This window comes from Astyanax mexicanus, chromosome 19, assembly GCF_023375975.1.
Source record: "Astyanax mexicanus isolate ESR-SI-001 chromosome 19, AstMex3_surface, whole genome shotgun sequence".
NCBI lineage: Eukaryota > Metazoa > Chordata > Actinopteri > Characiformes > Acestrorhamphidae > Astyanax > Astyanax mexicanus.
Genome location: NC_064426.1, coordinates 6,718,955 through 6,745,038, shown reverse-complemented (window position 1 = coordinate 6,745,038; position 26,084 = coordinate 6,718,955). Strand labels below are relative to the sequence as shown.

Below are 26,084 nucleotides of genomic sequence, written 5' to 3'. Positions count from 1 at the left end.
CCCTAGCTCTTCTACGATGAATGTCTTTGTTTTTGCTTTTTTGTTGCCGACGTGTTTTTTGTTTTGACGATTTCCGTCTTTTGTCTTGCCCAGTTTATTCTTTACCTAGTTACCGAATTATTTTTGTATTTTTAACTTCTCTGCTTTTTTTGCTTCTCTACTTTTTTGCAGGATACATGTTGTGGATGACCCTGGTTTGCCTGACTACTCCCTCTGGTACTGTATGTTGATTATATTTGCTGCTTTATGTTACAGACCCTGCCTGCACCTCACTATTCTTGTATGCCTAATCCCTTTATTTATAAACTTGATGATTTATACCTGATCATATCATATCTAATTTCAAAACTTTTCACAGGCATTTGTTGACAACCTGGAGATCCTCCGCAATCCATCTTTGCTTTGATCCTCCTCCCTGTTTATAGATGATGCAGCACTGAAGAAAACTCTGTATTCAGCTAGCACTAAAGCCCAATGATAATAATAACACGTCGCTCGTGCAGGTTTACAAGAACCAGTGATGTTCGGCAATTAAATTTGACCACTTTTGGGCGCCGCTCTAACAAGCGCAGCACTCTTGTAAAACATTTGTTAGGTTTGAGTCACGCCGGCCAATTTAGACCTGCCCAAATCAATTTGCAAAGCAAAATGAACGCGACACACAGCGATACGCTGCTTTTTCCCACCACTCGAGTGGCAGTGTGTGTGTGTGTGTGTGTGTGTGTGTGTCTCGTTATGAGGACCCAGTTATCCTCTCTCATCACCTGAGGCTAATTTGCATGCTGAGAGTGAGCGAGAGAAAGGAAGCGAGAGAGTGAGAGAAAAAATGATAAAATGATAGATTTTCAAAAATAAGAGAAAACCTGAACTGAAAGAAAGACAAAAAGAACAAAGAGAATAAGAGAGAAACAGCGAGCAGGAGAACAAATAGCAAGAGAGAGCGAATAGCAAGACAAGACAGGTAGAGACAGAAAAGAGAGAGAGAGTTGAACACAGCCTAACCGCACCCCCCTTTAAACAAACTATTACTACTATTATATGTACTGTAAATGAAACTGAGAAGAAGGTGAGTGGGTCATATCAGACTAAATTGAATAATTTAGTTTAAAATCAGACACAAAAACACAATATATAATATAGTGGAGACAGGGTGTGTTACTTTCAATTTAAACATCTTTTCAGCAGATAAGAAGAAGATAAAAAGAAAAGTCACTTCAGTTTAAATAGAGGATAGCGGCTGATTGGCAGCCTGTAGCATTATCTTACTAAATTAAAATAGCATCAGACAATAACAGCATAAATAGTGCTGTTTAATTGGGGCACTTGGAGGATTTGGGGCATGGCAGCACTGAGAGCACTGTACCAAGTCCTGCTGGAAAATGAAATCCACATCTCCATAAAAGTGATGTAAGATTTTGTGGGGAAAACAAAACTGCACGGACTTTAGCCTTGATAATAAAACACAGTGGATCAACACCAGCAGATGACATGTCTCTCCTCTAAACCATCACTGATTGGTGGAAACTTCACACTAGACCTCAAGCAGTTTGGACTGTGTGTCTCTCCACTCTTCCTCCAGACTCTGGTCTCTTGATTTACAAATGAAATGCTAAAAAACATTTACTGATGATCAGTGATGGTTTGGATAAGGAGACATGTCATCTGCTGGTGTTGATCCACTGTGTTTTATTATCAAGTTTATTATCAAAGTCAGTGCAGTTTTGTTTTTCCCGGAAAATCTTACAGCAATTAATGCTTCTTCTCTCTGCTACTGACAACTTTAATGAAGATGTGGATTTCATTTTCCAGCAGGATTTGGCACACTGTCCACACTGCCAAAAGTACCAACTGGTCTTAAATAATATTCTAATTTTATCAGACACTGATTTTTGGGTTTTCATTGGCTGTAAGCTTCATAATCATCAACAATTAAAGAAATAAACGCTAAAAATAGATCACTCTGTGTTTAATACATCTATATAACATATATATGAATTTCACATTTTGAACTGAATTACTGAAATAAAGTAGCTTTAAAGTAGAGGAGTAAGACGGGAAACATTTGGACGTTTTTAAAAGATATAAAAATAGAGTATAAGATTGAAAAAGAAGCAGAGTGTGAGATGAATATGAGAGAATGAAACGAGAAGAAACAATGAGAGGTGAAAGAAGGGAATAAATAGAGATGAAGTGGGAGATTAAGAGAGCCGGGGAGAGAGGGAAATGAGGAGGAACGAGAGGAAAATTAAGAGAAGAACAGAGTTGAAATGATAAAGATGAAATGAAAGAAAGGAGGAAAGAAAGAAAGAGAAAGATGAGTTACAGAAAAAAGTGATGGAAGAGTAAGAGACAAAAAACATAAAAAAAGAGAAATAAAGAGATAAGTAAGAGAGACAGGATGTGAGAGTAAGAAAGACAGATAAAGAATAAAGCAAGAGAAGGATTCAAGGGAGAAAGAAGAGAGAGAAAGAAGAGCAAGAGAGAGACCCTAACCCACGGTGAACAGCTGGAGGTCGTGATGAATATTTCACGTTTGTCCCTCCTAATCTGATCAATTAGATGTGGTTACTGGAGATATTAGATCAGAGGACGCCTGCAGCTGGACAGGAAGTGGGAGGAAGTGATTTAACTCTTTCATGAAGGGACAAAATGAGAAGCTCTTCATTCTGCTCTACTGGAACATCAATTAACCTTAATTCACAAATGATGGGTTTGAAATTTTCATTTCAAGCAGTGTCAATTGCGTTAATGAAAACTACTATTTGTTGACAAACCTATTTTTAATGACGAAAATGAGACAAAAACAACAAAAATTAATGCTTGAAAATGAAAACTATGACGATAATAAAAACGAAACGAATGACTCGGAAAAGATTGACGAATATGGAAATTATTTCCAATAAATTATATTATTGACCAGTGATCAGAACACAGCCGCTCCACACAGCGTCCTTATGACCGGTCTTGTTCCGAATTCAGCACCCCCGCCATGAAAAGCACCCCCTCACGGCAGAGGCTGCAGGTGACATGATTATTTTTCATATTTTTTTTTACGAGTCATGGTAACTTAGAACAGTATCTTGGGTATTTTCATTTTCTAAGTAAAGTTAAAGCCAAGAAGACGGTGTGTACGGTGCTTTTCCTGGTGGGGGTGTTGAAGAAGTCTTTTTTATGACGAAACTAAGAGGAAAACAAAAACTATGACAATAATACAAACTAAACGAAAATGACTCGAAAAAGACTGAGGAACATGGAAATTATTTGTCATAAATTATATTAATGACCAGTGATCTGAACACAGCCGCTCCACACAGCGTCCTTATGATTGGTGTTGTGCCGAATTCAGCACCCCCGCCACGAAAAGCACCCCCTTACGGGAAGAGGCTGCAGGTGACAAGATTATTTTTTTAATTATTTTTTTACAATCATCGTGGCTCAGATATGTACCTTGTTTTTTTTTTTTTTTTCTAAGTAAAGTTAAAGCCAAGAAGACAGTGTGTACGGTGCTTTTCTTGGCGGGGGTGCTGAAGTCACAAAGCGCAACACCGCCCCAGTTTCCCCCCCAGCCCCTCACAGCTGATCCACACATCAGCTCCTATCCCACTTAAATATGTGGCAGGATTTTTACTACATAATGTCTGTAAACTTTATGAATGAGTTGCACAGGATAAGAAATCTGGATGCATAAATCACAATGAGATGGGAGTAGCTACTTGATTTATGCACTGCTGTAACCTTTGAGCATCTAATGAGCGTATCATTTTTCAACACACTTAAATGTAAATTTAAATAAAAAAATGAGAAGCTACATGTGATTAACACTTATGTGGTTGTCTATAGCTACTTTACACATTGACTTATCTAAAGCTGCCAGAGGTTTTGCACCTCTAAAGAGTCCCTTAGCTGAAGGGTGTCAAGGTTTTCCACATACTCGATCGACCCAAGGAACATGTGCCAAGCTTGACATGACTAAATGCCTTCTTGAACACCTAAATACTTCAGAAAAAAATAATTGATAAGATGTAATATGTTCCTTCCTGTCATTTCCCATGAGCTTAATATCTTAATAACCTGAGGTTAAGAGGTGCTGTAATCTTTACTGAAACAGGATTGTGCAGTCTATAAGAATTCCTGACATGGCACATTTTGATGCAGTAAAATCATGGATAAATATTTGGTAATAAATGGTAATAATGTAAAACTTACTTACGTAAGTGATTTTCAGGTACACCTTGAAAACGCTGACTTCAATAACTAGACATGTATGGGTGTCCCAGCAGAGGTTTCAAATAATGTACAAATACTTTATTAACTTTCTTAACCCTTGTGTGGGGTTCATATTTTTGTTACTCGTTTACTTTGTTACTTGTATTTAATTCAGCAAAATGAAGCAATTTTACATTAAAATGCTTTACACATGCTTGCTTCACCTAAACTGCAAGCAATATAAACAGCTTACATGGTTAATATTTGCCCTTTACCTTTCTTATGTTACATTTCTTTCAAAAAGTGCTACTCTTTTTTTTATTAGTTTTTATTAAAATGTAAAAGAAAATGAATTAAACTCAAGATATGAGTAGAAAATTTGTTTAGTTTCAAATTTACAAATGAAGCAATGTTTATTAGCCCTTGGCCAAACATACTGTATGTAATATAAATGTGTAGGGGGGGGGGGGGGTGTACAGTGTGTGTTTATCGAAAATGTGTTTTGATATATGTTTTTCACAAAAAATGAGCCAATGCCAATGAGTTTGAGTTAGAAAAAATATTTTTTTAGTATCATTTGATGAAAAATGAAAACGGGTCCCACAGACCCGAACACCACACAAAGGTTAAGTAGAAATGGTTGGTTTACTGGCGTAATTATTCATTTTTCAGACGACTTTTTACTTCTATTTCTTACATTTACACAAAATTATCTGAACTTTCTACCCCTTACATTTTAAAAACGGCTTCTTTACTTTTATTTAATTTCATAAAATTTTTATTCCGGCTTCTCATCGTTCAATAAAACCCCTATCCAAATAAATCTCTCCATCCAGATAGAGTGAATCTGATTGGGTGATTGGATGTAGAGAATTATAAACATATACCACATATACCGACACCCTATTGGTTTATACTGTGATCCATTGCAGCTGCACATCAGGTCACGCCCCCTCACACTCCAGCAAGAACATAGCAGATGTATGTAGTCTAGTATGAAGATGATCTGAGGTAGAGATTTAAGAGAACTCCAGACAAACTCCAATCCAACTAAACTTCTTTAATATATTTACATTCTACTAAAATACATTCATTTACAATGGGCAAATATATATGCAGCTGAAACACTAGGGAACAGCCTAGTGCATCCCAAATTATATAATCAATATTAACATTTTAATAGAACATTATAGTCATTATATATATTTTTTTTTTTATTTAGAAAAATGTGTTTTGGGGAACCATTAGAACCCTACGGACGGATTTTCCGTCCAAAATCGCACCTTGTGTTCTCAGCTTAATTACTCAGGAATCCCTTCACACATAAACATAATCCATATATGGTTAGAAAGGACGGAGCTTACTACTAAAAACAGTGATTACATCCCAGTGCGGTAAAGCTAAATCTACAAGAAACCCATTGAGAAAAACTCCTAAAAAAGTGAAGTGAGATCTCCTTCCCCAACCAATATTATTTACCTTTAGTGCTTCAAACATATTTATATGATGTTTCAATCAAACCAAATAATATCAGTAAATAAAGACTCAAAAGTGTCCACAGAAAAAAAAAGTGTGAAACTACCTGCTTTACTCAAACTAAAGCTCGGTATGGTGTGCGCACTACTTTATATAGTTTTTATGTTACTTACACATTTACTTTTCACTAAACATTTTTATTGATTTAGACTATAAAGTTTACATTTTTGTTTATATATAGTTTTCTTTGTGTGTTCTGATTAAAATACTGAAAGGCACAGGCTGCTCTGAGTGTCATGTTTTTAGTATCTACTAAATCTAATTATTGATTATCAAGAAAAATAAATCCACCCGATTTTGTTTCTCCATGTATTTAGTCAAAGTAATAATTAATAAGCCATGTAATGAACTCAAATCATCAATATTCTTATGCTTTCAACTCATAAACACTCTAGTTTAACCATTTTAAAAGAGATATCTTAGGTATGAATATATTTAAAGTCTATACATTCAAAAATAAGTTTAAAAAAAACAGGTGCTTGGTTAAATTTTGACCAAAACTCGATCAGTTCCAGGAAAATATAACAATTCTGCTTCCTTTTACATTTTAAGTGGCGGGCGGCACGGTGGCGCGGTGGGTAGCACTTACGCCTCACAGCAAGACGGCCTGGGTTCGATTCCCGGCTGGGGCGACCCGGGTCTTTCTGTGTGGAGTTTGCACGTTCTCCCCGTGTCTGCGTGGGTTTCCTCCAGGTTCTCCGGTTTCCTCCCACAGTCCAAAGACGGCACGTTCAGGCTAATTGGAACTTGATTGAAATTGCCCCTTAGGTGTGAGTGTGTGAGTGAATGTGTCTGTGTGTCTGTGTGTCTGTCTGTGTCTGTCTGCCTTGCGATGGCTTAGATCGTAGAACCTTGTGATTAGACAGTACCTTTCCTGCCACGAAATAGCCGACGAGCTGATGTGGCGTTAAACTCGACTACCCAACCCAACATTTTAAGTGATTATATTTTTGAGCAGCTGTATGTCTTCTGGAGTAAAAGAGATCAGGGTATGTGTCTGTCTGATATAATTACTGTGTTATAAGACCTGAAAGAGGAACTGGAAACAAAAACAAAGAAAAAAACACACCAAAACAGACTAGGATTCAAAGGGTTAATGGCTTATTTAATTTTTTTTCCCATTTACATTACTTTTACTTTTATACTTTAAGCAGTTTTGAAATGTACAGTACTTTTAATTAAAGAGTAAAAAAAGCTTGAGTTGCTGTAGAACGTACAACTTCTACAGAAGGCCCAAAACTGTTGGTTATAATATAAAAGCTTAAAAAATGATTTGGGACGCTGATTTAGAACTTGATGAATCACCCACCTTTCTATGGGAGCAGGGATTACAGCAATAGATTAAGTCTAGAATAGGTTTGGGAGATATTAGTGCCGACAGTGATTCGCTTAACTTAATAACGTAGAGAAAATGCCGTTTAGTAGAATTAGCAAATATCTCTATGCAACAGTTAGCGCTAAGTCATCCAATAAGTCCTTTCACTTCCATGCTGTTTAAACACATAATGAAAAAACGCCACAGAAAGAGAGAGAGGCTGGAGTGCTGACAGCAAGCCCTGGAAAATCTGCTTAATTAACAGCCCCCAGTCACCTCTAGCTATTGCAAATGAAGAAAAAAATGCCTTATATATAATATATATATATATATATATATATATATATATATATATATATATATATATATATATATATATATATATATACACATATATGGCTTTTGCCTAAAATATAGAGAAATAAAGAAATTGCAGTACAATAGTTTCCAGCAGAAACATTTTCTAAAGGTTATACATCTGACATTTGAGATATTAATATAGCAGCAAACAACTTGGGGTCCTATCGTACACCATGTAGTTTAGGAATAAATCTACACTGATGGGCGTGGTGGTCTGGAAGTGAGGTGTGTTCAGGTAAATTTATGGCGTGTTTCCATCTCGACAGTGGGAAATATGATGAGTGCGCCACTGACTCATTAAAACCCTGACAACAGTCAACAGTCAGCTGCACAAATCTTATCTTAGCCACGTATGAGTAGAGTGCATGTTGCGTGCGCTCAGCGTGTGTACACCCCCGCTCGTGACACACACAAATACAGTGTCTTGCAAAAGTATTCATACCCTAATTAAGTGACTTCTGAAGGCAGTGGATTGCACTGGATTGTGTTTAGGAGTTTTAGAGTAAAGGGGGCTGAATACCTTTGAACATACTTTTTTAAATTTGATAAAAAAAATAATTTAAAACCATGTATCATTTCTGTTCCACTTCACACTTATGCAATACTTTGTGTTGGTCTATCACGTGAAATCTCTATAAAATACATTTAAGTTTGTGGTTGTAAGGGAACAAAATGTGGAAAAGTTCATGGGTATGTAAAAAAAAGGGCTGTAAAAATCCAGCTTTTGCATCAACAATAAACAGCGCACTGCACTGTTAAGATATGAACATGCCAAGTCAAAGCTCACCTGGCTCTTAAAGGGAATGACAACTGGCACACTGATTGGTTTATTTCACTCTACACCCAAAATTAAACTTACCCATGATTAATTAACAAAATTAGTACAGGCATTTTGCACGTTTCAAGCCATGCAAGTTGTATTTTTTGCACCCTCACCATACCAAAGACACACCGACATGCCCTAAATCAAGTTGAATGATTCAAATATCACTGGTGTGCATTTCCCTAGAGATCAGACCATGACCCTCCATGTAACACTGCACATGCAATATGGCAAGGTGCAGGAAAAACGTTCAGGTTTGAAATTGACCATCCATATCCATCCACAGCCAGACTTGGAGCCATTTGGAGCCATGATGCTATAACAAAAACAGCAGCAAGGCTAAGCTGGATTGAAGCAGGTTAGTGCAATGCTAATAGCCAGGCTCATCAGGCTTAGAGATGCTATGCTACCAGGATGCACAGGTTAGTTGCAAAGCTAACTGCTGGGCTCAGTAGGGTTGGAGCCATTAAGCTAAACAGCACAACAGCCATTTTTTTTATTCTTCTACAGCACATTTTATTTATATTTATAGCACAACATGATCATTCATTGTCTTAGCATTCTAAATGTTGAACAAACTTAAAAATATCTAACCACTGGAAGCCGTTTTGTGTCCATTAAGTTGTCTGAAACAGTTTAAAAGTTTAGAGAAGGTTAGATGCAACGCTAATAGCCAGGCTCAGCTAGGTTAAAGCTTCAATGCTATGCTTTTGGACATTTTTGGTTCCAAAAAGTCCAAAGAAACAAATGGTATGTTGGTAAAAGACACATGTAAAATGTCTAGTGAGGGTTTTTTTTAAATAAAGCATCAAAAGAACTTGTGAAGTTGTGTAATGCTGGTGTGATACTGTAGTGGATAACACTGCTACCTTCCATGCACAAACTTGAGCTTGATTTCCAGAACTCCCTGAGTTTCAAATAAACCAGAGCCGGGTGACAGAAGATTTCCAGGACTTTAACAATAGAGCCGCAGTAACTGACTTCAAATGCTGCTATATTTGCACCAACAGAGGCTCACTGTACTCTCTGTAAACACAGCTATACCAACAGAAGCACCCCACGCTCTCTATGCAGCAGCACACAGCAGGTACGCCATCCGAGGCCTGTACTCCAGTGTATGAGATAAGGATCAGATCAATAGCTATGCAGGTTTTAATCTAGTAAACAGGAGATCCTGAATGCTTCGGGAGTGCTTAAAGAAACACTCCGCTGTTTGTTCATCCTTATCTCTATCTGCTGCATCCTTATCCATCTGTGGCATGCAGTCGATTTCCACAGATAACAATTTCAACACTGTACATATCTGTGCTTAAATTAGAGCAAAAAGCTTTGGACAGGAGCTGAATGCAATCAGATACATGCAACATGCAACAAGTCACATGTAACAAATGAGAGTTTAGACTAATATTCATAATAGTCATAATATTGTATGTTATGTTTTACTATTGTTTCAAACAAAGACCTAGCACTACTAGTATATTCAGATCACATTGTGACTTCCACATTTCCCCTGAACTGCTATTCTTAATAATATTAACATTGTAAAAAAAAACACAAGAGACAAGATGTGATTTTTCTGCTCATATCTTTACATTGCCATGTGGATACTAATTTGTCTTAAAGAACATGCTAGCACCACATGCCTTGCACACAAGCCTAGCACATGTACATCAAAAAAAAAAACTGCCTGATGGGCTCTAAATACAGAGAAATATGCTGTGAACAGAAAAGGATCACATTCTACACATATACAATCACAGCCAGTCGCAATCATTAATAATATGCACTGCACTGTGCACTGTGGGTAATAATACCTTCTATAACAGGGGTGTCCAAACTACGGCCCACGGGCCATTTGCGGCCCGTTTCCTTTTTTGAAGTGGCCCGCGAGGTATTTTAGAAATAGAATGAAAGTTGGCCCGCTGTTGAAAAACGGGCCAAAGAGTCTAAGAGTGGCGAGAGTGTTCAGTTGTAGCTCAGAAAAATGGGCCAAAGAGTCAAAAAGTGGCGAGGGTACGCAGTTGTAGCACAGAAAAATGGGCCAAAGAGTCTAAAGGCAGAGAGGGTGCTCAGTTGTAGGGCAGAAAAACGGGCCAAAGAGTGTAAAAGTGGTGAGAGAGTTCAGTTGTAGCACAGTAAAACAGGGCAAAGAGTCTAAAAGTGGAGAGAGTGCTCAGTTGTAGTGCAGAAAAACGGGCCAAAGAGTCTAAAAGTGGCAAGAGTGCTCAGTTGTAGCGCAGAAAAACGGGTCAAAGAGTCTAAAAGGGGCGAGAGTGTTCAGTTGTAGCACAGAAAAAGGGCTAAAAAAAAGTTGCCGTAATGATATTAAGAGACATCATGAAATGAAACAACAGTACCGTTGCAAGAAAAAGTATGTGAACCCTTTGGGATTACTTGGATAATATAATATTCTTGGGATATCTGGTGTCAGTTGATCGCTCTCTTGAGGTCACAGATGCCACAGCATCTCAATTGGGTTGAGGTCAGGCGTATTTTATTCTGTTGAAGCCATTCGGTTGTTGATTTACTTCTATGTTTTGGGTCGTTGTCCTGTTGCATCATCCAGCCTCTGTCTTTAGCTGACACTCTAGGATTCTTCCTCACCTCATTGATCATTCTGCGCTGTGCTCTTGCAGTCATCTTTACAGGACGACTACGCCTAGGGAGAGTAGCGACAGTGCTGAACTTTTACATTTGTAGACTGTCTGTCTTCAAATCCAAGTGATCCCAAAGGGTTCACATACTTTTTCTCGCAACTGATGATACATTTCTATCTCTAGATCTCTGTGATGAAATTCTTTCTAGTTTTTTAGATTGTGTTATGACTTCCACTATTCCCCTGAACTGACAGCTGTAAACTGTTCACTTTCTGCTTGTACTCTACCTATGCCTCATAGGCATTCATTCATTTTATTTTATTTATTGTAATTCTTCAGACAGCTGCTTAGAGCTAGCAGTGTTTGAAGAGTGTTGGCAAAAAAAGGTTTGAAGAAGAGCCAGGGTGTGTGCACAAAGCTTGTAAATATGATTTAACTGACAGTTCCGAAGTACAGTGGGTGACAATCAGCTCAGCCTGATCTGAGGACTTGTTTAAAAATAGTCTAAGCCTTTGCAACACTTAAGATAAAGCTTCCTGCTTCTCTGTTTATCACAGAAGGTTTTCAGAGAGGAAATGACGGTTCACCAACATTTGATTTCTGCAAGTATACATTAAATGAACCAAACCAGAGTCTGTCTGGAAGCAGAAGAGGAAGCTTCTCATGGGAATTCTACATGCATTAATTATGTAACAATGTAACTCATTAACTCAACTGGAATGCATTTCCTTTGTAATGGCCATGCAACATAAACTGAACATGTACTGTAGATTACACCAAACGTATATACATAACTTCAGTTGTATTTTGTAATGTCTGGAAATCACAGAAATGCGAGGTTGGCTGCCATCTGTCCGGCCAGTAGCGTTTCTGAATCCGGCGTGTAAAATGATAACAGACAGCGGCTACGGGACTCGTTTATGCTGAGTGGAAACACAGCCGCGTACATCACCCGGGGGACTCGCCGTCTGACGTGCCAGGTGAAGCCCGACGGTGCTTAAATGCCTGAGTAACTAATGTGTCCCATTAGTGATGCTTAGTGTGTTTAGCTTTAGTCAGCTCCCTCAGGACAGAGAAGGTCACTTTTGGAAAGCATATACAGTCCACATGTCATAGACAGATATACACACACACACTAACACACTCAGACACTCACACACACAAACACACACACTCACAGGTCTGCTTTAATACAACGTCTGGACGTGAGGTCGTACATCATGCTTGTAAGTAACTCTATGGGATGAATAATAGTTTGTACTATAATACAGTATACTAGTGCATCTTAAAATATTATTATAAATCTTAGAATATCATTGAAAAATTATAGGGGTTGGATTATAGGGGTGGTGACGGACAGTTCTGGTGGAAACAGGAGAGTTGAGGTGCACGTTGAATTCTGCCTTGATTTGGGCAGCTATGGTTTTGTTTTTTGGATACAATCCGGGTTAGCACCCGAACATCCCTTTCAGACAGCTTCCTCTTACAGCGTCCACAGTTAATCCTGTTGGATGTGGTTGGTCCTTCTTCTTGGTGCTATGCTGACATTACCCTGGATACCGTGGCTCTTGATACATCACAAAGACTTGCTGTCTTGGTCACAGATGCGCCAGCAAGATGTGCACCAACAATTTGTCCTCTTTTGAACTCTGGTATGTCACCCATAATGTTGTGTGCATTGCAATATTTTGAGCAAAACTGTGCTCTTACCCTGCTAATTTAGCCATGAAGCCTCCCACACTAAAATGACAGGTGTTTCAGTTTCATAGTCCAACCCCCTTACTTTATTTCAGTAATTCAGTATTATAGAGATGTGTTACACACCAATTGGTACTTTTGGCAGTGTGGGCAATGTGCCAAATCCTGCTGGAAAATGAAATCCGCATCTCCCTAAAATTTGCTTCCACCATAAAATGCTTGAGACACACTAGTGTTTAATATATAATATACTACCATCTCTCTCTCTCTCTCTCTCTCTCTCTCTCTCTCTCTGTTGTCATACAGTACAACTTCTTCTTTCATTTATTTTATGTGTTGTGCTATTAGAAGGGGATCAGACAGTGCAGCAGTGCTGCTGGAGTTTTTAAACTCTGTGTTCACTTACTCTTACTGAATTTGTTGCTGCACAGGATGTTCTTATTTTTTATCTAAATGTTGGGTTTGTGCACTGCTGCATGTCAATGTGTAGCCAAGATAGCAATGAAAATCTGGCTGTCGACTGTTATCAGGGTTCAAATCAGTCAGTGGCGTACCTGTGTTTTTTTATTGCCAAGATAGCAATACCCCAGAAATGAACCTGATCATACCTTACTTCCAGACCATTATTGGCGTGTATGTATATATATTCCTAAGCTCCATCTTGTTGATTAATGCAGGTGCAAGGTGTGAAACTAGGGTGTTTTCTGGGTGTAAGATAGCAATGAGCATCGTAATGTGTCTGGTGCAGCAGAGCAAGGTGTAAGATAGGGCCTCATTTATCCAACGAAGTCGCAACTAATGCACAAAAACAAACACAGAGACACACACGTACATCCACTCATCCACTCATCCACTGACCAGTGACTCAACCCAGTACTGCAGTGGTGTCTGGTCAGGTGGGAGGGCAGGGGGAGCGTGCCCATTTGATATGAGTCATTTTTCCTGAGAGAAGGCCGCTAAGCTGGCTAAACTAAGAAAGCCTGCAGTGTGCCGTGTGCCGTGTATATATGTGTGTGTGTGTATGTGTGTGTGTGTGTGTGTGTGCATCCTAAAGGGCAGGACTTACACAGTGGAGTGCACACACTCCTGTTTTGCCTCCGTCCTTCTCCTCTGCCTGTGAGATTATGACTCACTGGTTGCTTCCCCAGTCCCACATAGCCGGCGGGCTGCACTGCGGACCCTCTGGACCTTTCCTTTATAACGTATGGTCCAGCTTCATCATGACCAGAAGATACCAGAGTATCTATGGAGGCATTCATGTCCTGAGCATCTCCGGCTGGCTTGTGACTCTGGTTGCATCCAGAAGGAAGTATCGGTGTGTATTGCAATGTAAATCAGATGGTTAGATATGATATAGAATCTTTTAGGCACGGCGCAATGCTCTTCGCTATCTTACACCCAGTCAACAGTCTAATTTTAGGAATAGTCAGAGTTTAGGAATAAATCTACACTGATGGGCTGGGTGGGATGGAAGTTGTGGAAGGTGTGTTCAGGTACATTTTTGGTGTTTTGCTATTTTGCCGGTGCACACGGACGCACTGCAGAGCCCAAACCCAACTTTTACCTCAACAATAAACAGAATAAAGAATAAAATAACACTGCTGTTCCCTTAACCCTTGTGTGGTGTTCATATTTTTGTTACTCGTTTACTTTGTTACTTGAATTTAATTCAGCGAAATTAAGCAGTTTTACATTAAAATGCTTTACACATGCTTGCTTCACCTAATTTGCAAGAAATATAAACTTACATAAGCTTACATGGTTAATATTTGCCCTTTACCTTTCTTATGTTACATTTCTTTTAAAAAGTGCTACTCTTTTTTTAATTAGTTTTTTTTTTAATAAAATGTAAAAGAAAATGAATTAAACTCAAGATATGAGTAGAAAATTTCATTGCAAATGAAGCAATGTTTATTAGCCCTTGGCCAAACATACTGTATGTAATATAAATGTGTAGGGGGGGAGGGGTGTACAGTGTGTGTTTATCGAAAATGTGTTTTGATATATGTTTTTCACAAAAAATGAGCCAATGCCAATGAGTTTGAGTTAGAAAAAATATTTTTTTAGTATCATTTGATGAAAAAAGAAACCCGACCCGAACACCACACAAGGGTTAAATAAGCTGCTGGCGAACCTTCATAGCGTAGTATCCTCTGCTGAGACGCACAAAGCGCCACACTGTTAAGATAAGAACGCGCCAAAGTCAGAGCTCATCCAACTCTTAAACAAACCCATGATTAATTAAGAGAAATACTACAATTATTTGGCACGTTTTATGGCCGGAAAAGGAGTATTTTTTGGTCTCCTTACCCACTTTATTTCTTTTTACGCACAATGTGTTTCTTAATGCCAAAGAGGCAAAAATGTGCTTGCACCCTTTTGGCACCAACCGGTTCAGTGGTTTCCATATTAAGTCATTGGGTTCTTGATTAATAACTCTAAATGTATGTCATTTTAACAGTAAAAAGAAAGTGCCAGTCAAAAGTTTAACGTTTTTTCCTACATTGTAAATGAATACTGAAGTCATCCAGACTATGAAGGTTTGCGGTTTCTGAGGCTGGTAACTCTGATGCACTTATCCTGTGAAACAGAGGAACTCCTGCTCTTCTTTTCCTTGGGAGGTCCTGATGAGAGCCAGTTTCATCGTAACATTTTATGGTCTTTGCGACTGCTCTTTAGGATACCTTTAAAGTTTCTTAAGATTTTGGGAGGTTTTTTTTTATAACTTTACCTTTTCACAACTTTACTTTAACTGATGCTCTCAAACACTTTATTAAGAGACAAGAAATTCAAGTAATTAACTCTTGATGAGTTCAGCACAGCTGTTAACTGAAAGCTGAACATTCCAGGTGACTCTACCTCATAAAGCTGACTGAGAAAATCAAAGCCAAGTTGTGTAAAGATAGCTAATCTAAGCATGCGTTGCTACTTTGAAGAATCTAAAATATAAAACATATTCTGATTTGTTCAACACTTTTATGTATTCTTAATAATTCCATATTTTGAATGATTTTACTGTATATCTCATTTCACACAAAAATGTCACTTTCTCGCTCTCGCTCTGGTTCTAAGCTCTTGACTGATGAGCTTAGATGAGACTATGCCTAAAGTCATGTGTTGGGCTTGTGGTTGACAGGTGGATATCAGTCTGTACCAAAAGCCACATATGTTTTGCTTTATGTTTCTCCACAGACATCAGAAACACAGCTTCAGGCCTCTAGAAAGAAACACAGTCACGCCACAACTCTTCCATGTTTGGACATCAGTAGAAACAGCCCTGGGCAAAAAGACATCAGGCTTGGCATCCACAGACATCACGGCCCTAGATGGTAAAGAATATGTGATGTTCACAGCAGCGACTACAGTCAGCTTTTACTGAGCTGTGCAATTAATACTATTATAGAGATTAAGATTAATTTAATTGTTTGCGTATAATAACTTAGAATAAACACTTCAGGTAACCCACTCCTCAAAAACCCAAACAAAATCAATTCTTCCATCTGGCTTTGTTATTTTATCATTTTTCATCAAGCATTTTCTACACAGTTACACAAATAAAATGATTCTATTACTGTGAAGGGCATAAGCATCTACCAACATCATAGCAAGCGCCTGGGATACCACTGCAACCACCCAGTCATCTCGTGGCAACCGTTTGGAACAGCATAGCACTCACCTAGCATCTCGATAATGTAGCGCAACAATAGAGCAACACCTTATTAACCACTTGGAACAGCAAAGCACTCATCTAGCATCTTGATAGTGTAGCACAGCTATAGAGCAACACCTTATCAACCACTTGGAACAGCAAAGCACTCATCTAGCATCTTGATAGTGTAGCGCAACAATAGAGCAGCACCTTTTCAACCACTTTGGAACAACATAACACTCACCTAGCATCTCGATAGTGTAGCTCAACACATGATGCTTGGATGCTTGGTTGCTTAGCAACACCTTAGAAACCAATTGGAATGGCATAGAGAATACTGAGCAACAAAACAGCAACCATTTGGCATACCATAGACACCACTTGGCAACACCTTAACATCCATTTGGCATTGCAACAGAAAATAAAAACACTTGGAAGAGTATAGCAACCACCTTGCAACCTCACAGCAACCACTTAGCAATACTTTTTGCAACTGCTTGGAAGATGCTAAAAAGCTCACAGCAACCATTTTTTGTGAAATACCACAGCAACCACTTAGCAATACTTTTGCAACTGCTTGGAAGATGCTAACAAGCTCACATCAACCATTTTTTTCGTGAAATACCACAGCAACCACTTATCAACACCTTTTGCAACTGTGTGGAAGATTCTAACAACCTCACAGCAACCATTTTTTGTGAAATACCACAGCAACCACTTAGCAATACTTTTTGCAACTGTGTGGAAGATGCTAAAAACCTCAGAGCAACCATTTTTTTGTGAAATACCACAGCAACTACTTATCAACACCTTTTGCAACTGCTTGGAAGATGCTAACAACCTCATAGTAACCACCTCACCACACCCTAGAAGCCACCTAGGACTTTTTGCTGTATTTGTAGCTGAAAATGCAGGGGTTTTTTTTACTTCTATTTGATTTGCATATTGTGTTACATATTGCATAATACATTTACATGTAAATACACTAAATAAAATAATAAAATATCACATTTTTAATTTGCAAACACTGTTGTGCAATTGATCAACAGATTATTTTCTACACTTTTCATTTAAAAATGATCTGTTCCTGATTCACAAATTAGAATTAATTCAGATTTTAATATGTTTTACATGCTTTATTTTAAGTTGCTGTGATAACCGGGGCTGTGCTAAAGGTTGTGCAGCTTTATTGACAGATGGCGGGCTGGTGGGTGCATTCAAATTGATTCTAGTTCCTGTGCATTTATGAGCTAATTCAAAGGAAATGCTTCGGCTCTTCGGTGAAACTGGTTCCATTAGCCTTATGTTCCCCACAGTGATCTGAGTGGAATAGAGAGGCAGCACTGTGAACATAAACCCTTTAAAGCAAATCCCTTTCAAATCTAACAGTACTAACAGTACCATTACTACACCTTCCACACTACTCTCATCAACTATATGTCCAAAAACTGCCAATTAGAGTGACTCTCAGAGGCGTTCGGGGCTCACTTCCTATGTGTTTATGGTGCCATTAACAGAATAATAAGTGTATTAAAACAGTTATTTATTTATCGCATTATATAACATGTTTTACTTGCCAAAAACAGTCATAATAACTATTTCAGTATATCCTATACAGTAAATCAAGATACTTAACTTAGTTAAAGTACCTTTAATAAACACTGCTCTAATTGGATGCAAAAAAAAGCCCCACTCCTTATAACTTCAAAACAAATGGGTGGAGCTAATCTTCTGAATGCTCAATATGAGCTTATGAACAAGCGCAATGTTTGCTATGACATCACAAAAGCACTGAATCTAAGCCGTGTTTGGCCGCACATTGTTTTAAAAAGTAGGCCAGGCTAAATGAACATGAACATCAGCACAAATGGGTGGAGCTAAAATACACAATTATATAGTTTATATTGTTTATATAATATGTTCATATTTGCATTTTTCAGATTGTAAAACAAAATTTAATATCAGACTAATGTAACCTCGGTAAATATAAAAAAACAAACACTTTTTAATTGATGATTCTATTTATTAAGGGAAAAAAACTATCCAAACAAATCTTGCCCTTTGTCAAAAGATGTTTGCCCCCTAATAAATTAACTGAGATTTATCACACTTTTTGGAAAGCTGAGTTTAATTTCACTACTAACCACAATCAGGCCTGATTACTGCCAGATCTGTAGAATCAAGAAATCACTTAGGTAGAAGCTGTCTGCTGTCTGACAACATGAAGCAGATAAAAGATCTCAAAAAACAACACATTATGAAGAAATATAAATACAAAAACAGATGAGAAAACCAAATCATTGATCATCTATCTCTCTGGAAAAGGTTCTAAAGTCATTTCTAAAGCTTTAGGACTCCAGAGAATCACAGTGAGATCTATTATTCACAAATGAAGAAAACATGGAACACTGGTGAACCTTCCCAGGAGTGGCCGACCAACCGAAATCACTCCAAAAGGGCATGAACAACTCATCCAGGAGGTCACAAAATAACCTAGAACAATATATATATATATATACAGCTCTGGAAAAAAGAGTGACCACTTAAAAATTATGAGTTTCTTTGATTTTACCAAATTGAAAACCTCTGGAATATAATCAAGAGGAAGATGGATGATCACAAGCCATCAAACCAAACTGAACTGCTTGAAGGTTTTGAACCAGGAGTAAAGACATAAGGTTATCCAAAAGCAGTGTGTAAGACTGGTGCAGGAGAACATGCCAGGATGCATGAAAACTGTGATTAAAAACCAGGGTTATTCCACCAAATATAGATTTCTGAACTCTAAAAACTTTATACATATGAACTTGGTTTCTTTTGGGAGAAATTTGGGAGAAATGTTGTTTGTAGTTAATAGAATAAAACAACAATGTTCATTTTACTCAAAAATATACCTATAAATAGCAAAATCAGAGAAACTGATTCAGAAACTAATGTGGTTTATTAACTTTTTCCAAAGCTGTATATACCGTATAGATGGTGGGTTGATTGTGACAAAACACAAAAACATTAAATTTAAGATTGATAGGAACAAAATAACAGACAAAAACACTACATACAACTTCAGAGCATGAATGGGAGGAGTTAAACTGCTGTAAACCAAACAAGTGGACATTAGGCAATGCTTTTTTTTTATTCTGACATCACAAGAGCCCTACATTTCAATCAATTAGCTGAGCTTCCATATAAAGGAACAGGCCCTTTAACAGCCGTGTGAATGACCCCATGCTTTAGGGGTTGCTGCTCCATTACTCCGTAATGACCGACCTGTCCAGCTTCTGTCTATATCGGTACGGCCGGCTCTCTCCTGGCCACTGAACTTTTACTCTTTAAGTATTGATTGTGAATGAGAGCTCTAGATTAGCGGCATCCAGGTCAATAAAAGCAGCTCTCTCCACAGTGCTTTAATCTTGGTCAATTAAAGTAAACAAAACACCATTATCATTGATCAGTGGGCTAATTTTGCATGATGACGGTAATCATGGTAATGATCGGGCCCCTGTTGTTGAAATTGTTCTTAAAATAAGGCTAAAAAAGGTCTAAAAAGGGATGCATTTAATGGACGCTTGGCAAAGGCATTATTCCTGTTGTTTATGCACTTTTTTATTTTATTTTATTTTAAAGGGCCGATACCATGAAAAACTAAATTACACTTGTACAACTGTTTTAAAACGTAATGTATTTTCCAAAATTTAAAGCTCAGCCGCACAAGTTTATCCAGTCCATTTTAAACGGACTGTTTTTGTAATGTACAGTGTATCACCAAAGTGAGTACACCCCTTACATTTCTGCAGATATTTAAATATTTTAAATATATTAACACTGACAAAATTACATTTTGACACAATAAAAAAGTAGTCTGTGTCCACCATGCAGTACATAACAGTGTAAATGTATTCTTCCCTCAAAATAACTCAATATACAGCCATTAATGTCTAAAACCACCCGCAACAAAAAAAAAACTTTTAGTAAAAGTTCCTGAAGTGTCAATATTTTGTGTGGCCACCATTATTTTCCAGAACTGCCTTAACTCTCCTGGGCATGGAGTTTACCAGAGCTTCACTGGTTGCCACTGGAAAGCTTTTCCACTCCTCCATGACGGTCATTATGGAGCTGGAGGGTATTCCAGACTTTATGCTCCTCAACCTTCCGCTTGAGGATGCCCCAAAGATGTTCTATTGGGTTTAGGTCTGGAGACATGCTTTGCCAGTCCATCATTACCCTTTACCCTCAGCCTCTTTAATAAAGCAGTGCTCGTCTTCAGAAAACTGTTTGTGGGCTTTCTTGTGTACAGACTTCAGAAGAGGCTACCTTCTGGGGCGGCAGCCATGCAGACCAGTTGATGGAGTGTGCGGCGTATGGTCTGAGCATTGACATCTCTGCAGCAATGCTGACAGCACTTCTCTTTCAAAGACAGCATTTGGACATGACACTGAGCTTCACGTGCAAACAGCTTCTTTGGACGACCAATGCAAGGTCTGTTCTGAGTGGACCATGCTCTTTTAAAACGCTGGATGATCTTGGCCACTGTGCTGCAGCACAGTTTCAAGGGGTTGCAGTGCAACAATTCATCTTTTAAGATTCTTGGAGAGTTCTTTGCCATGAGGTGCCATGTTGGAACTTGGAGAGATGTTGGAGGGATGTACTACAAAATTGAACACACCTGCTCCTTTATGCACACCTGAGACCTCATAACATTGACGAGTCACATGACATTTTGGAGGGAAAATGAGAAGCAGTGCTCATTTTTGATATTTAGGAGTGTAGTAACTTTTGTTGCGAGTGGTTTAGACATTAATGGATTTATATTGAGTTATTTTGAGGGAATTTGAGGTCATTTTGTCAGTGTTTTCCCATAAAACAATATACCTAAATATCTGCATAAATACTTACTTTTGTGATACACTGTAACAATAACTCTTAATCATTTATGTTCATGTTACAGGAAGTGTTTGAGCCAAGATTGCTTTGCGAATGAAATACAGAAAAAAGAATGGCCAATCAGAACAGACCACTAAACTACCTGAATTTTTGTTGACTCGACCCTTATCTCAAGTTTAAAAAGTGCTAAAAAAATTGTGGGGGATAGAAGGGAGCACTTATTGGCTGAGCTGCAGCAACAGCAGTGTACCTCTAAATGTGAGACACAGTCTGTGCTGCAATAAACATATTTATATATAGAGAGAAATGTAGAATATAGGCCTGTTAATACATGTTGACCTAATGTGCCCAAGCCAGTGGTCATCATATATGGTCTTTCCTGCTAAAACAACCCATTCCGGCCTCGTGACAGCTCAACAGTGAGCAGACGAGACGAATCGGATGTGTCAGAATGAAGAAAAGCATTAAAATAGAATAAAATATATAATAAGGAGCAGGTACGGCACGTGCTCAGTGCTTCAGTGGCTGGAGTTGTGAGTTGTGCTGACACCCGCAGGCAGGCGGGAGCGTGGGTGGCCGAGCAGCGGTGCGATTCGGATTATGAGTCTCCGCTCCACGCAGAAGAACGTGCCGCCTTCGTCACTCACAGTAACCCCATTAGGAAGCAGTATAGAGCAGCTGAGATGATGCCTTTCATGGGTTTACCAATGCTCAGTCTGTACACACTGTGACTGTGCTTACTCAGATCACAATGTTCCTGTCCGTGGTGCTGAAGCCAGGCTAAAATAAGAGGTTGCCGCACTCGATGCATCCCCAACCGTTGCCAACATGATGTCAGAAAGATGTTTGGACTTTAATATCAGACAGATAAAAAATATAAACTGAAAATGAGAATTTGCTCAATATCCAAACTCAAGACATTGTGTATTGAACACCAAAGTCACAAATGTTAATCAAAAAACAAACATTGAGTAGATGTTAAGCTCCAACGTTTAAGCATACGTTTCATTTCATCTGAAATCAAATTCAGATATTGTATTGATATAAAGCTTTAACATCAGAGAGACATTGAAGTTTGCCTTCTTAACACAAATGCATGACTCAAATCCAAAAGCACAGAAACATTGTATGAATGTTATTGTCATAAAGTTTAGTAGATGTCAGGTTTTGGCCACCATGCCTATGTCAATATGTTGTTGGCATGTGACGTTCAAAGGTATCAGATTTTAGGACACTTAACACCACAAATTAAGACCAACAAAATCAGCTATTCCATTGATATCAAGCTTCAACATCAGACAGACATTGAAGTTTGGCTTTTTAACTCAATTTCATGACTCAAATCCAACAGCGCAGCAATATTGTGTGGATGTTAACATCATAAAGTTAAGTAGATGTTTTGGCTACCATACCTAAGGCAATATGTTGTCGGCATGTGACTCTTTAAATGGCATTGGATTTTGGACACTTAACACCACAAATTCAGGCTGTTGCTGACAAAATCAACTGGTGTCATGCACTCATGGCATTTAAACATCAGACAGATGTTGAATACAAGTTAAAATAAGAATTAGATTGGTGTAAAACTTTACACTACATGCTGTGTTCATTTCTGGTTAAAAATCTAAACGTCTCATTTTCATTAAAAACCCAACAATGGGTTTGACATGTAGTTACAACATTTAGATAGATGTTTAGTTTCAGATAAAATAACAAGAATCAGGTTTACAGAATGTCAAAGCAAACAAAATGTACAGTATGTAGAATTCGGATGGAAATCAATGTCGCAAAGTCTTCAGATCCCACACAGGTTGGATTGACCCCAAGCTCTCAATGTTGGACGTTGAATTTGGGGTGAAAGTGAGAACTATGTTGGTTTTGTAATGGGTGCACTGGATATAAATAAACATTATACTGGTACATTTGTTGCCAAATATATACTAAAAATACACAAATATAGGGGGATTCCAACAAGTACTGGAAGTCAGTATTGGAAGCATTGATGTCAAAACCCAACCACATATGTTCAATTTTGGTTGGAAATCAATGGAAAATATCTGTTTAAAAAACTAATTTTGGTTAACATCAAGCTCCAGCATTCGACAGATATTGATTACCATGACTTTAAACCAACAACATCTAAAAAACATTAGGATTTCACATTGTGTGGACATTAACATTCTAAAATGAAGCAACTGTTATTGTTGTTATAGTTTGTAAATGTTGGTACATGTATTTTACATGATGTGTCATTTGAAAGATGTTGGATTTTGTGTATGTAACAACTTTAAACCAAAAAAATATATCCACATTAGCTGTAGTCACTATTCACATGGTCCCTGTCCATGGTGCTGAAGTTAGACTACAACCAGAGGATGATGCATTAGAATGGGTGAAGTGGTTTCAATGTATGCCTCTGATTGAATGCCATGTGAATTAAATGCATTACATTGGTTGATTTATTGCCATAAGGCAAGATGGTTCATTAATAATTCATTCAAGAAGATTTCCTTTAAGAAGGTACATATATAGAGCATCAAGAAGTGCTTGTTCGTAGAACCAAAGTACCATATGTTCATCAATACTATATATTTGTATGTATTTGTGTCAGCTAACAAAAGATTGAAACCAACATCAAAGTCTTGAAAAGGTGATTCTCCAAGGGTTCCTTCATTAAGACCCATAACGATTAAAAGAACCATTTCATTGCCTTTACCTGGTTAAATGTTTTTTTTTTTTTTACCACAAATAAATAGTTTTTACACCTGTTACAACCAAGGTTCTCAAATTAACCAAACAATATTTCAAGAACCCTACAAGTCAACATTTTAAAGAACCAAATGTCCATTACTATATATAACATTTTGTTGCTGAGAGTGTAGGCCTATTCAAGTTCCATCAACGTCTCAAAAAATTGGTTTTCCAATGGTTCTTTAGTAAAGAACCATAGCAATTCAAAGAACCATTTCAGCACCATTACCAGGTTAAATGGTTTTCCATACACAAAATATCTGCTTTCTTTACACCCTTTTTTCAAGGGTTCTTTGGCACATTGAACCGTGACAGCTCAAAGCACCACGTGAGTGTATGTATGCTCTACTTAGAATCCTCAGGTTCCTTCATCAGCTCATGTGAACCCCATCTGGAAAAAGAAGGTGATGCACGTGCAAAGAAACACAACGCAAACGTAACGTTACGAGTCTCGCGCTTCTTACCTTGTCTGACATGAAATAGCTGAGCTGAAGCCGGACGCTGAATCGCTGCTTTCCAGGAATGTGCGATTACTTCTTCCCTAAAATGTTAGGGTTTAATCACCAAGAGTGCGGTTTTTGGAGGTTCTCCAGAGGACCTGGTGGTGCGTGTCATTTTTTTCAGGTGTGCATTACATTACATAACTTCTGCGCTGATATCTCCAGCAACAAAATCCCAGTTTGAGTTCCCACTGTTCCAGTGCATCCAGTGCATCCACCGCGTTCTGGTAGAAACGATCCTCCAGTTTTCCACAGCTTTAAAACGCGAAAAGGTTTTTTTTTAAGAAAAGAAAACGATCCGTTAAAGACAGTTCACTACTTTTTATTATCCAATATGTTGCTGTTACTTGTTGTCGTCACCTTAGTGCACTTTGTATTGCTGCAAAAAAACATAACAAAAAACAGAACAGAAAAATGCAACAAAAAATATGGAATAAAAATTGCGAAACAAAAAATAGCCAAAGCAGAAAGATAACAAAAATTCAACAACAAATAAAAAAACGCAAAATGAGCTAAAAATACAGAACCAAAATGCAAAAGAGCTGAAACCGGAAAAATATCGGATAAAATTAAAAAGAGTACTCCGAAAAAAAGAAAAACACTGATTCACTTTGGTGTTCACGCGCTGATGCTAAAACCGAGGAGTCCTTTGAAGCGTTGCATCCTGCATCGTCTCGTTTTCCCGGGTCTCGCGGCGAAACACAGCCCGGCGCTCGCGCTCTGACTCATCTGCATGGCGGAGGGGATGTTAAGAATGTTAATAACAGCAATAACAACGCTAATATTATCAATAATAATAATATTATTAATAACAAACAACAAAAGTGACACAGTAATCCACAGAAGCCCCTCAAAGACCCCCAACGGACTTCTCCCAATGCGCGCTCGCAGACGCCGCGTCTTAAAGGGCAACTTCAATCGCGCGTCCCCGCGCGCTCACGGCGCGGCGATCTGGCAGGTGCATCCAAAGAAGAACAGCCATCCGCGCGCAGTGCTGAAGTTTAGTGGTCGTGGTGGTCCTCTACCCCCTTCTTTACGCTATCCGCTCGTGCGCCATGCACAGGGGTCTGCTCGCGCTGCCGGTGCTGCTGCTATTCCTTCTTTTTTGCACCTTCTTCTTTTACCGCTGAAGGCGGAGCCAAAACAAACAAACAAATTAACAAACAAACAGACAAGTCCATATAGATGCTCCTTAAAGACGCTCGTGCCGCCAGCCTCCGCGTGCATAATAAGCAGAACCGCTCCGCGCGCTACACACGCGCACACTGCACATACTCATCATGCACGCGCATACAGTGTCTCAGCACGCGGCAGGCAGCACGAGCCGGAGATGCAGTGAAGGCAGGTGCTGCTGGAAGTGGGAAGGGTTTGGAAGAGGAGGAGGAGAAAGGGGGGGGGGGTGGGTTAGGTGGAGTGGGGGGAGATGGGAGAAGCTGGGGGAGGAGGTGGGGGTCTGATCACAGAGAAAAAGCTTCATACGAGCCGACAGGCGTCCACGCGCGCGCACGGCGTCTGCTGGCACGGAACCACGAACCCGCAGGTGTCAGCGCACGGAGAGAGAGAGAGAGAGAGAGAGAGAGAGAGAGAGAGAGAGAGAGAGAGAGAGAGAGAGAGAGAGAGAGACAGAGAGAGATAAGAAAGAAAAAATAAAGAAAGAAAAAGAAAGAGCTGTAAGAATGTAAGAAAGGGAAGAGAAAATTAAATAAATATAATTAGAGAAAGAAAGAAAAAAGAAAGAGACAAAGAGTCTGCAAAGAAAGAGTGGTGA

At 38.6% G+C, this 26,084-nt stretch overlaps 1 protein-coding gene across 1 annotated transcript in view; it reads right to left on the bottom strand.

Moving 5' to 3' along the window:
• The window catches only part of LOC111193779 (voltage-dependent T-type calcium channel subunit alpha-1I-like), a 90,182-nt gene extending 64,571 nt beyond the window's left edge, over positions 1 to 25,611 (bottom strand). Inside the window, exon 1 of the mRNA XM_022675775.2 lies at positions 24,281 to 25,611. The gene's annotated coding sequence lies outside the window, so the exon portion shown is untranslated. The remainder of the gene's footprint in view (positions 1 to 24,280) is intronic.
• Between the last annotated feature and the right edge of the window lie 473 nt (positions 25,612 to 26,084).